The sequence below is a fragment of the Macaca mulatta genome, chromosome 9 (assembly GCF_049350105.2).
Source record: "Macaca mulatta isolate MMU2019108-1 chromosome 9, T2T-MMU8v2.0, whole genome shotgun sequence".
Taxonomy (NCBI): Eukaryota; Metazoa; Chordata; class Mammalia; order Primates; family Cercopithecidae; genus Macaca; species Macaca mulatta.
In genome coordinates this window covers 5,477,940-5,491,492 of record NC_133414.1, presented here as the reverse complement: position 1 = coordinate 5,491,492, position 13,553 = coordinate 5,477,940, and the positions used below count along the sequence as shown (strand labels likewise).

The window sequence follows — 13,553 nt, the reverse complement described above, 5'->3', positions numbered from 1 at the left end:
AATAACTATGTGGAGACCGTATTTGGTGATTCCATGATATTAGAGACAGAAGCTTGGGCCGGGGGGAGGAACAAGCCATTTGAGCAGGGCCCTTCCCTTTCCTTCCTTGAGGAATTCTTATCAATGTGAGGTCGTTAATACCTGCAAGACCAAGAATAGAATAGGGGTCTAGGAGGAGGTGCCAAGCAGGTAGGAAAAAAGGGTTGGAAATGTTGACGCGAGCCCCACCCAGCTTATCAAGGGAGCACATGTGGGTTTGAGCCCAAAGCTCTTAACAGAAGAAACCCCATCTCTACTAAAAGTACAAAAATTAACCTGGCGTAGTGGCGGGCACCTGTAATCCCAGCTACTCAGGAGGCTGAGACAGGAGAATAGCTTGAACCCAGGAGGCAGAGGTTGCAGTAAGCCGAGATGGCACTGCTGCAATCCAGCTTGGGTGACGAGAGCAAGACTCCATCTGAAAATAAAGAAAAAAAGAAAGAAAGAAATCAGCTGGGCACGGTGGCTCAAACCTGTAATTCCAACACTTTGAGAGGTTGAGGTGGGCAGGTTGTCAGAGGTCAGGGGTTTGAGACCAGCCTGGCCAACGTGGTGAAATCCCATCTCTACTAAAAATACAAAAAAAAATTAGCTGAGCGTGATGGCGCACACCTGTAATCCCAACTACTCAGGAGACTGAAGCAGGAGAATCACTTAAACCTGGGAGGCAGAGATTGCAGTGACCTGAGATCGTGCCACTGCACTCCACCCTGGGTGACAGAGTGAGACTGTGTCTCAAAAAAACAAACAAACAAACAAAAAAAAACAAAGAAAGAAACAAAAAGACACCATTTCTGGAGTGGCCTCTCTGCATGCATCCCTCAAGAACCCACAGCACATGATCAAGTTGGGGGTTCTGCATCCAAGCCCGCCCTCTCAGCTTCTTGCTTTCTGCCTTAGATGAGACTAAAAGATCACAACGTGGCAGTACTCCTTGGAAAATTCTTAATAAATACATAGAAGTGTACAGGGCAGGGCAGCCAAGGTCTGGACATCCCAAGTCTATGCCGTGGAATAGTTCAGAATAACCATTCCAAGACTGTCCCACAAACACACAGCAGAACTAAGATGAATACTGAGTTTCCACGGTTGTTACAAGCAACAACCAGCTGTGGGGCATGGCGGCTTCCCTCTTCCCTACGATGCAAGGGGCAGAATTCCTCAGCCTTAGACATCAGCCTGTTATTCCAGCAGCCAAGCACTAGTGCTTCACCTTGGCAGGTGCACTTCCATACCTACAGGTCAGCCAGTGACCCACTGTGGACAGATATATGCCCTAAAACGGGCGGGGAAAAGAAAGCAGGAAATCATCTCTTCTTGAGATCCAGGAATTTTGCAGGGGCCACCTTTTCTACCACACGGAGAAAGCATGTCTGAAGATGAAGCCAGCATTACGTGAAGCAGAATTGCAAGACACACACTGAAAAACAGAATTCCAGTAATATTGTCGAGCTCCTGGGTTTGGCAGTACCTAAGGACAGCCCACTCCTGGAGCTTCTACCTTACCTGAGCCCCTTTGGATTATTCTAACATGATGACCGGGTGTGGTGGCTCACGCCTGTAATCCCAGCACTTTGCAAGGACAAGGTGGGTGGAACACTTGAGGTCAGGAGTTTGAGACCAGTCTGGTCAATGTGACAAAACCCCATTTCTATTAAAAAAAAAAAAAAAATTAACCAGGCATGGTTGTGAGCACCTGTAGTCTCAGCTACTCAAAAGGCTGAGCAGGAGAATCACTTGAACCCAGGAGGTGGAGGTTGCAGTGAGCCAAGATTGTGCCACTGCACTCCAGCCTGAGCAATAGACTCCATCTGAAAAAAAAAAAAAAAAAAAAAGGCACATTTTTGCTACTTATCTTTGTAAGATTCCTGACTACTCCTCAACGATTTTTTGAAACAGCATATTGAAGGGATCATATAAAAACAGAAACTGCAGGCTATATTCATAAAGGGTCAGTATCAATCATGCAAACTGCCTCATCCGTTTATCACTTCTTAATTTCATGACACAGAAAATTAATACCTTATTTTTGAAATAACTTTTAGTTCTTGTAAGGGTCTTCTAATTAAATCCTTATGCAATTTAATTGAAATACCAGAAACACATTGATTTGACAAGTAGTCAATGTGCATTTTTATAGCACATTAATTTTTTTTTTTACTCAGGCTGATACGCTGGGTAGTTTTCTCTTTAAGCAAAAATAGCAGGTGAGATCTCTGTACTAACAAGATGAAATTGCCGTATTGGCCATCAGTTCTAGCTGGCGTCAATCCACACAGACACAATGACTTAGAGAATATGAGGTGCCTAGTTCAAGGGGGGGTTTCATCTACATACAGAGAGGGAGAAGGTTGTTCAGAGAAAGAAACATTTCTTTTCCTTTTTTCTTTTCTTTTTCTTTTTGTCTTTTTTTTTGAAATGGAGTTTCACTCTGGTTACCCAAGTTGGAGTGCATTGGCACGATCTTGGCTCACTGCAATCTCCACCTCCCAGGTACAAGTGCCCCAGCCTCAGTCTCAGCCTCAGCCTCCGCCTCCCAAGTAGCCGGGACAACAAGCACACGCCACCATGCCTAACTAATTTTTGTATTTTCAGTAGACACAGAGTTTCACCATGTCTCAAGCTTCTGACCGCAGGTGATCCACCCACCTCGGCCTCCCAAAGTGCTGGGATTACAGGCATGAGTCACCGAGCCCAGCCAGAAAGGAACATTTCTAACCTATTCCAAGTGTATCCTTGTCTACAGCAGCACCAGAAGATCATATCAAAGTGGAGGCTGCTGGGAAACATCCTTTCAGCAGGGAGGGGTTAATGGACGAGGATGGAACTTGTCTCCTAAGGCAGCCAAAGAAATGGAGATGTGCAGGCGCCGAAGCACAGGGCATGTGTTACGTGACGGAGACAAAGAAGCTCTTATCTAGGTGAGAGGAAAAGAAAGAGGGAGTAAATATTTTTCACTGCTATTTAAAAATAAAATTAAAAAGAGGCCAGAATCGGTGGCTCACCCCAGTAATCCCAGCACTTTGGGAGGCCAAGGCAGGTGGATCACCTGAGGTCAGGACTTCGAGACCAGACTGACCAACATAGCGAAACCCCGTCTCTACTAAAAATACAAAAATTAACCAAGCGTGGTGGTGGGTGCCTATGGTCCCAGCTACTCAGGAGGCTGAGGCAGGACAATCGCTTGAACCCGGGAGGCGGAGGTTGCAGTGAGTTGAGATTGTACCACTGCACTCCAGCCTAGGAGACAGAGAAAGACTCTGTCCCTAAATAAATAAATAAATAAATATTTAAAGTAGATTTCCTCTATGAATTTACTTGAATCATTTTGTCCATCAAGGCATAATCCAATCACCCCAACAAATAATTTAGCACACATACTATAGCTATGATCCAAATGTCAAATGGGAAAGGTGGATTGAGGGAGAAAAATGTTTCTGTGTAAAATAGTTGATGTGTACAGTGGACTGCAACATTGAGAAAGAAGAGGAAGAGAACTTACGATGACAACATTTTCTTTTACCCATAATCTCAAATAACATTTGAAAAACAATTTTAGTAATTTTACTTTTAAGATAAAGTAAACTACTGCTAAATGCAATTCTGTTTCGGTGGGTGTAAGCTTTACTTTATAAACAGAGTGTATTGTTCTATATTCTGCACTCTGAAATTCCTGCACTTGGTAATGAGAAGCCATCAGTGAAATTTGCTTGCAGCTAAATTAAAGCCCTCAATCAGCTTCTGACTATGCCAGTTAGTCTATTATAAGACAGTATTTCTTTTTAACATAATATTATATATATATATGCTCTTGCAGATGTAGGTCCTAAAAGTTTGAGAAGTGCATGATTTATGCATAGTCTTTCAAAAGAGAAACTTTAATAGCACTTTTGATTCATAAATGCTTTGTTTTTCCCTAACACTTTAACAGTAGAACAGAGATATGGATCATCCCCAGTCATTTTTTTTCATTTATGTATACAGATGTAGGTAACCCCATTTATTTGGAAAGTGGCTGTGTTGCATTTAGACAGAGAAACTGGGAAACAGGGATACTATAAATGTGAACTGCATGTGCTGTGTGTAGCTCCACTCTGGCATCCTAATAATAGCAGAGTTTCTGAAGCTTAGGTATATTCTTGGAGTGACCCAATTCACTCAATCACTTCCCAGATACAATGAGAGGCTACTGAAGGGTCCAGGACCCTGGCGGATTGGAAGCCTTTGTCCGTATTTCAGAATATCTTTGTTCCAATAACAATAGGTGACATCCTGCATAATACAGGGCCATTTGTACAACTGGCTGCCAAAACTTCCTGTTTAGAACGAGGCAGAGGGATTTCTGAAAAGCCTGGATAGGTTAGTGAGAAAGGAAGCCAGACAATGCTGGGATTTCCAGGATTTTCTCTCCTTGAAGATGAAGCCAAATGTGCAGAGGTCAGGAGAAATGGTACTATTTCAAAGGGGCAACCAACAGCCATTGTAAGGACTGAGTTTACACCTCTGTGAGCTAACCAAAGCTACTTAGAAGACAAACATGCTTGTAACTCAGCTGGTTCCAAGCCCTTTTTTATAGCTCACCAAACATCCTGCTTATCGTCTTCAAATTTGAAGCTAGGCATTGACTTGGTCCTTTTCCAAAGACCATCATGTATGAAAATAAAACAAGTTTTCCTCAAATTCTTGAAAATGTGTTATTGCAGTTTAATTTAATTTTGGTGTTTAAAACTTGTCAAAGAAAACAAAGCAATATATCTTCTTAACAAAGTATCACTAAACAACAAAGCTGGAGGCATCACAATTCCTGATTTAAAATTCTGTGACAAGGCTGGGCGCTGTGGCTAATGCCTGTAATCCCAGCACTTTAGGAGGCCAAGGCAGACAGATTGCTTGAGTCCAGGAGTTCAAGACCAGCCTGGGCAACATGGTGAAATGCCATCTCTACCAAAAACAAAATACAAAAATTAGCTGAATGAGGTATGTGCCGGTGGTCCCAGTTACTTAGGAGGCTAAGGTGGAAGACTGCTTGAGTGCTTGAGCCCAGGAAGTAGAGGTTGCAGTGCACTGCTGCACTCCAACCTGGGCAAGAGAGTAAGATGCTATCTCAAAAATAAATAAATAAATAAATAAATACATTACAAGGCAATAGTAATCAAAACAGTATGACACTGACATAAAAACAGACACATAGCTGAGTGAAACAAAGGAGAGAACCCAGAAATAAATCCAAATATATGTGGTCAACTAATTTTTGACAAGGGCGCCAAAAACACACAGTGGGGAAAGGATGGTGTCTTTAATAAATAGTCCTGGAAAAACTGAATCTCTAAATGCAAAAGAATGAAATTGGACCCTTATCTTACACCATACAGAAAATAAATTCAAAATAATAAAGTAGCTAAATATATGACTGGAAATCATAAAACTTCCAGAAAAGAACATAGGGAAAACTTCTCAATGTTGATCCTGGAAATGATTTTTAAATATCCCATAAAAGCTCAGGCTACAAGAAAAAGCAAAAATAAATAAGTGGGACTACATTAAACTGAAAAGCTTCTGCACAGCAAAGAAAGCATTCATCAAAATGAAAGGACAACATTCACACTGAAAAAAATTGCAAATTATATATTTGATAAAGGACTAATATCCAAAATTTATAAAGAATTCTTATAATTCAATAGCAGAAAAATGAATAACTCAATTCAGAAACAGACAAGGGAGCTGAATCAACATTTCTTCAAAAAAGACTTAAGAATGGCCAAAAGGTATGTGAAAGGGTGCAAAACATCACTAATCATCAAGGAAATGCAAATTAAAATGACTATGAGATGGCTATTATGAAAAGACAAGTGATAATAAATGTTGGCAAGGGTGTGGAGAAAAGAGAACCCTATTACACTTTTGGTGGGAATGCAGATTGGTACAACCACTGTGGTAAACAGTATGGAGTTACCTGAAAAACTTAAGAATAGAATTAACAAACGAACATCAGCTCCTCTTCTGGGAATACAGCCAAAGCAGTTGAACTCATCACTTCATAAAGACATCTACACTCTCTTGTTCATTACAGCATTATTCACAATGGCCAATATATGAAATCCACCCAAGTATCCATCAATGGACAAATGGATAAAGAAAACATGGTGTAAGTATATATGTACAAGAATATTATTCACTCTTAAAAAATAAGGATATCTTGTCATTTGCCACAACATGAATGAACCTGAAGGACATTATGCTAAGTGAAGTAAGTCAAACACGGAAAGACAAATGCTGCATAATCTCACTTATATATGGAATACAAGGATAAAAAGCACAGAAGGATAGAGAGTAAAACTGAGATGACCATGGACTGGGTGGGGTTGGGAGAGGAAGTGGTGAAATGTAGGTCAAAGAATACAAAATAGCAAGCAAGTATGTAGGATGAAAAATGAGTCTAGATATCTAATGTACAACATGAAGACCAAAGCTAATAAGATTGGATCGTATTAGTTTTTGTTAAGTAAGTAGATTTTAGCTGTTCTCATCACACAGAAAAAGTGACTATGTAAGATGATAGATGTGTTAATCTGCTTCACTATGGTAATCATTTTACTACCTGTATGTATCCCATAATATCATGTTGTAAACCTCAGATATACACGATAAAGTTTTGTTGTTGTTGTTGTTGCTTTTACACAAAGTCTCACTCTTGTCCCCCAGGCTGGAGTGTAATGGCACAATCTTGGCTCACTGAAACCTCTACCTCCCAGGTTCAAGCAATTCTCTTGCCTCGGCCTCCTGAGTAGCTGGGATTACAGGTGCCTGCTACCACACCCAGCTAATTTTTGTATTTTTAGTAGAGACAGGATTTCACCATATTGGCCAGGCTGGTCTCGAACTCCTGACCTCAGGTGATCCGCCTGCCTCGGCCTCCCAAAGTGCTGGGATTATACGTGCAAGCCACTGTGGCTGGCCTAAAGTTTATTTAAAAAAAAATCCTTTACCCACTAAAAACAAACAACAAAAGGTATCACTAGAGAGTAATGCATATTTCTGGGATTGGACATGGGACCTAAAGAGAGATATGGCAAACACATGAATCCCTCAGCTTTTTAAGCACCTAGCAAGCATTTATCTCACAGAGAGGCTCTGTACCGTGGGCCTTGGGTCTAAGCATGGGCTTCACGTGATCTCACATCACAGCTCTTCCTTTACTGTGCAGTCATGAAATCTTGAGCAAATTGCTTCACCAAGCCTCTGCTTCTTCACTGGTAGGACGGAGATAACAGGAGCATCTTGTGTTTTGCAATGTAGGAAGAACGGATATGCTGACCACGTAATGGCCCTACCCACTGCAAATCCATAGAAGGGACACTCCCCACACGGATTCTCTTGAGAATCAGGGGTTAAAGTGACAGCCCCACAACATCTCAGTATTTCCAACAGAGCTTTCCAAAGAGTTTCCAAATGATCTAAATCCTTTTGGATGGTGACGCGTATCCCACAGTGGTGTTTGTCTCTGAGATTGGTCTTGGTTTATATGAAAAGAAAAGAGGTTCACTTGAGGTTTATTGATGCAAAACAAAAAAATGAAAAAAAAAATTATTTGGCAACTTTTTTGTTTTGAAGAAAGAATACAGTTAGGATGAAAGCCCCAAAACACAATAAAGCTATAAAGCATGTTCTCTAAAAAAAATAATAGCTTAGATGTATTGAGCAGTTAGTCTAGGACAGGCACTGCTATTCACTTTATACGCAATCACATCTGTCATCCTCACACCAATCCTAGGAGGGAGAAGCCAATATGATCTTAATATAACTAATGAGAAAACTGAGGCTGCCAAGCCATTGAGAATCTCACCTAACACCACCCAGCTTGTAAATGGGAAATCACCTTAAAACCTAGACAGCACAACCCCAGCATTTCCAAACCTACCCACCATCCCACCACGCTCTGTGGCCTAACAGGATGAACTTTGCCTCCCACCTGAAATTTCATGGACCCTGGAATTGGAGCATGGAATGAAATCACATAGCTTTACCAGGGAGGTTGGAGGAAGGCCTCCTGTAGCCTCTAGGTCTCATAAAAATGTTATAAATATGGGTAGACCCGGGAGTATTTCATCAACTGGACCAGTATCAAGGCTTCCAAAGAGATCCCAGTATCATTCCTAACCAACCATGTGAAGATATGCATGTTACTAGCCTCTGTGAATCTCAGTAACTCACCTGTAAGATGAGCATGATAATATCTCACTCCTAGAGTCTTGGGAAGATTGGAAGACATCATCTACATGAAATGCTTACAGAAAGCCTGACAGGAAATGCTTTACACTGGTTTTTCTTGACGATTCTTGATCTTTAACTTATTTTTTATTCTATTTATTTATTTCATTTCATTTATTTTTTGGAAAGGAGTCTTGCTCTGTCACCCAGGCTGGAGTGCAGTGGCACCATCTCAGCTCACTGCAACCTCTACCCCCAGGCTCAAGCGATTCTCGTGCCTCAGCCTCCCAAGTAGCTGGGATGACAAGCATGTTCCATCATATCTGGCTATTGATCTTTAACTTCTAACTCCTCACCAGCCTGGATAAACTCACATCACCATTTTGCCTAAATCTGCTAGTTTAATAGGCCCCAACTGTTAATACAAAGAGAAAATAATGCATACTCTAGGGTTGTCTGATTTCTGTGGTGTAAATTTGAAACTACTAATGGCTATGATAAGAATATTTACACCATGGAAATTGGCCAACGCTACAAATCAGAGGTTTTTTTTTTTTTTTAACCAAAATACCACTTTCCTTTTTTGTTTTTTAACTAGAACCTTCATCACCAATTCATCTGTCAATTCATTAAATATTTATTGATAAAATACCATTCCTGGGCTTGAAGATAGACCAGTAAATAGGAGAGGTAAGGCTCTGCCTTCATGAAGCCTACATTTTAGTGAAAGGTGACAAACCATAAACAAGTAAATCAGTGAACTTGACAATTTCAAATTGCAATAAAAGGTAAGAAGAAAATAAAGCAAATGCAGAGTGTGACTTGGGGAGGAGAGGCCATCACTCAGGGGCTGTAAGGAAAGGCACCTCTAGGAAGGTGACACCTGAATAGAGCGGAGGATGGCAGGGAGCCAGCCACAGGAATAACCAGGGCAAGAAAATTCCAGGCAGGAGCACATGCACGCAGAGGCTATGAGGCAAAAGGAGACATAGCTGAGCCTGGAAATGCAGCCAGCCTGCCACTGCCAGATGAACACAGGGCATGGTTGTGTGACGATGATGGCAAGACAGGAACGAGAGCCAACCCTGACAGGGCCTTGCAGGCCACACCTGGTGGTGCTTGAGTGGCATCAGCAGGTGCATCTGCAACTCCAGCTGAGGCTGGATGAGGCAAGTGTTGGAAGAGATGGGGGCTTCCTAGCATGCTCCCATCTGAACCCTTGCTCTCACCTAATAGAACCCTACTCAGTTCTCATTATCAGCTTTAGTGGTATCAAGTCCAGGACCAAGGCAGGCACTTCCCCAGAAGAAACACCAACAGAGACTGTCCATGGAACCACATGATCTCTAAACTGAATCGAATAAGCTAGGAGACAATTCATCTTGAACAAGAGACAAGAGAAGTTTGTATATCTGCTACCAGTAGGGACTCTGATACAATATTTTGATTATAGGGTCGTGTTGCACAACAACCAATCTCTCTAACTTGACAGGTACCAGATGCACACACTTAAGTTGTGTTGACAGAAGCTCAGCTCTATCCAGTGACTTGTGACGGGCATCTGTTTCTTTCTTTATTTCAACTGCATCCTTGCCCTGTTTCAGAACCCTGTCTAATACCTACAATTGTACCCAAGAAACACAATGTCAGGCAAGTGATTCAACACTGCTATTCCTCAGGCTCCTCATCTATAAAATGAGCTAATAATATAACAGTGCGTGCTGGAGTAGGCAGTATGAGGCCTGGATAAATTGAGTTGATGCTTTTACAAGCCCTTAGAACAATACCTGACACAGAGTTAAGTGTCTGATAAATATCAACTAAGAAATTGATCGCTAATCAACACTTCTCCATCTGCTCTTTATGGAACTTTGCTCTAGAAAAAAAAAAAGCAATCACAGAATTCAGGAGCCTGAATAACCTGTACAGGTTGAGCACCCCAAGTCTGAAAATCTGACATCTGAAATGCTCCAAAATTTCAAACTTGTTGAACACCAGCATGATGCTGAAAGGAAATCCTTATTTGGAGCATTTCAGATTTTGGATTTTCGAATTTGTGATGCTCAACTGATAAGTATAATCCAAATATTCCAAAATCCAAGATGATACAATTGGAATAAGGAAGAAAACAGATGTCTGTCACAAATCACGGGACAGAGCGGGGTTGTCATCAACCCGTCCCTGTACCTGAAGCTGTGAAAATCTGAAATGTTCCCAAAAATCCATAATCCAAAACTCTTCTGGTCCCGAGCACCATGAATAAGGGATACTCTACCGTCCTGTTGTTTATCCACTTTCTGCCCTTGTTTGGCGAAATTCCCCAGGGTAGGGGACTAAGATTTTCTTCCGGAAGCTCGCTAGGAAGCTCTTCATGTAATTCTTATTTCCTCTTCCTCAGTCCTCTACAGAGAAGGGCAGACGATCAAAGCCAGTTTGGTTTGTAGCAGGGCAAGTGGTTCTTACTCTCCAGCAACACAGCCCAGTGCCCTAAGCCTTCTGGTCAACCACTCTTCATTATTTTTCCACTTTTTCCAGAAAAGTTGGGGTTTCTTTGCATCCTTTTTAAAATATGTTACAGAGACATGAGCAAAACCAATGCCCTCGGACAGAGGCGTCCTGTCAAGAAGGCCCCATCTCTGGGTCTAGGTCCTATGTGCCACTGAGGTCCCTGCAAAGCCCTTCTTTCCCAGCGCATCTGTCTGGGGTCACTTCTGACCCCAAGCTCTTTTCTTCCAATATTTGCACCTAACAAGCCTTTTTTTCTTGCATTTGTACTGTTTGAATGTCATCAAGCATATATTTGTGTTTGTTCCAATGGTAAAAATAATATTTTACCATTTACCTACTTTTTTCAAAGAGCATACGTCCTCTAAATACTAAGTGGTAGGCAGTGTGCTGAGGGCTGGGGCTACCAAGGTGAGTCAGAGAAACCCCTGAGTGTGCTGTGCTACCTGCCTGGTGCAGGAAACAGACATCCGAACAGACCACGGGAAAGAAGTGGGTTCTGTGAAGGTGAACAAATGTCCAGGAGGGACATGGGCGGCTGCCTCCAGGGCTGATCTAAAGAGACCCTCATGCCCACTCCAGGCTTTCTGGGGATTTTACTGCTGCTGCCACTGATGTGAAAGGTGGTCCATGACGTCGGTGCTCTCCCTTCCTCTCTCTTCCATCCTTCCCAGGACTCTGTGGCTTGGGCCAGGCAAGCTTAACCTTAAAGAGCGGAGGAAGAGGTGAGAAAGAATGAATGAATATTGGCCAGGTGCGGCGGCCCACGCCTGTAATCCCAGCACTTTGGGAGACCGAGGCTGGTGAGTCACCTGAGGTCAGGAGTTGGAGACCAGCCTGGCCAACATGGTGAAATCCATCTCTACTAAAAATACAAAAATTTGCCACACGTGATGGTGCAGCCTGTAATCCCAGCTACTCAGGAGTCTGAAGCAGGAAAATCACTTGAACCCCGGGAAGGAGGTGGAGGTTGTGGTGAGCCAAGATTGTGCCACTGCACTCCAGCCTGGGCAACAGAGCGAGACTGTCTCAAAAAACAAAACAAAACAAAACAAAACAAAACAAAATATATATATATATGAGTGAATGAATCTACTTCTTCTATTAAGACAAAAAGTCCCCAAATAATATTTTCCAGAGGGAAAGAGATAGATGAGGTAATAGCAGCTGAGAGCACCTAGAAAAAAAACAGCACTTCCCAGCTGTAGCTCTGTCCAGTGAAAACGCTGGACTCAGGGCAAGCACCGTGAAGCCCCAGGCAGGAGAGGCCAGCCCAGGAGGGCCCTCTGCCCGCCCCGACAGACCCCACTCACAGTCTCTGCCGAACTTCTGCCCGTGGAACAATGGCACTCCGAACTCCTGCTCCAGATCCTCATCTTCAGCTAACAAATCAGAAAGATGAACGTCCTCAGGCAACGCAGAAAAGATCACAGAGATCCCTACCCAGGTTTGTCCTCTTGCTCAAAGAAAGAAGGTTGTGCATTCAGGACGAGTAACGACTTGCTGTGGCTTATCTCCTTCAATCCCAAATAGATCTCATAGTTGGCTGAGAGAGGAGAGACCAGCAGCCCGTAATACCATCTATGATGCCTGCTCCCTTCTCTCCCTTCCAACATTTCTCCCTGACAACCCCACACCAAGAATAAACAGACAGGAAAGCAATGATGAGCGACAAAGTTTTGAGCAACAAAGCAGGTCAAGTGGGGAATCAATGCCCCCCCCAGCAAAACACGGAGGACCCGATTCAAGAGTTCATTGTGAATATAGGCACATAGGTTAAGTCTGCATACACCAAAAATAAAAATAACCATGCCTGATTTCAAGACTGAGAAAGAAGAAAAAACTTATTCGGATAGATACGGTGGTCATCTTCACAGCCTTTTGAGCTAGCCAATAGTCACTTCAATGGCCTGAGGTTTGCAGTAACTCACTCTGGGTTCTGAAAGACACAGTGGGCTCACGGTCACCTTTGGGTGTCTCTCCCTGCACAGATAAACCAGCGGCAAGCCGAGGGCATGAGATAGAAGCCTGTCTACAAGGGAGGAATTATTTTTTACAGGCAATCTGTGAGCACCACTGGAAAATGCTCTTCTGTGATGAAATTATGAATGCTTTCACATCAAACAAAAATGTCTTGTCTAAACCCTGGGTGAATATTGGATGTCATTTTTTTTTCTGCTCGGCATTTTGATATAACTATGCAATAATCTCCAAGTAATTTCATGTTTATATATACCAGGTGACACATGGCATATGTGAAATTATGGCACTTAGTAAGGAATATTAAAGGCATCTAATGCATAATGAAAACTGTAGATTGAAGAATAATTTTTCTTCTACAGTTTTATAAGTAGTTGACAAAAAACTGACAGGAGAAAAATTCTTCCAATAATGGAAGTACTCTCAGGTTTAATTCTCCTATAACAATTCTCCCATTATGCATAAAGTCAAAGACAGAAGAAGTCATTGGGTTATTATCTAAAGAAAAGCATAATTGCAAAACTATTGCAATCAATGCTGTTGAAAATAATTCTGTGGATTAAAAAATTAATAATTTTATATGAAGACACATTGAATTACAATTTTAGGTCAAGTCGATCTTTCAAAGACAGACTGATTACCATTTTGAACAAAAAGAATATGCCACGTGGTATAGTTTATGTCTACCCTTTGTCTAAGGAGGCAAAATAGATTTGAACAATTATTTAATTGAATCTACTTAACATCATTGATTATTTACACCTAAAATAACTGCTTGTTAAATATCAGGCTTTCTGTCTTAAAATTGTCCAGATCAGTGC

General features: G+C 41.9%; 2 long non-coding RNA genes across 3 annotated transcripts in view; both read right to left on the bottom strand.

Annotated features, from left to right (window-relative positions):
• The window catches only part of LOC144331060 (uncharacterized), a 43,268-nt gene that overhangs the window by 3,461 nt on the left and 26,254 nt on the right, over window positions 1-13,553 (bottom strand). For both annotated transcript variants that reach the window (XR_013397899.1, XR_013397900.1), the window contains exon 2: window positions 316-457. This is a non-coding gene — a long non-coding RNA (uncharacterized LOC144331060). The remainder of the gene's footprint in view (window positions 1-315; window positions 458-13,553) is intronic.
• On the bottom strand, window positions 8,872-12,336 carry LOC114670095 (uncharacterized). Its single transcript, XR_003719574.2, has 2 exons — window positions 12,066-12,336; window positions 8,872-11,457 (listed from the first exon to the last, which is right to left on the bottom strand). It is a non-coding gene; the product is annotated as an uncharacterized LOC114670095 (long non-coding RNA).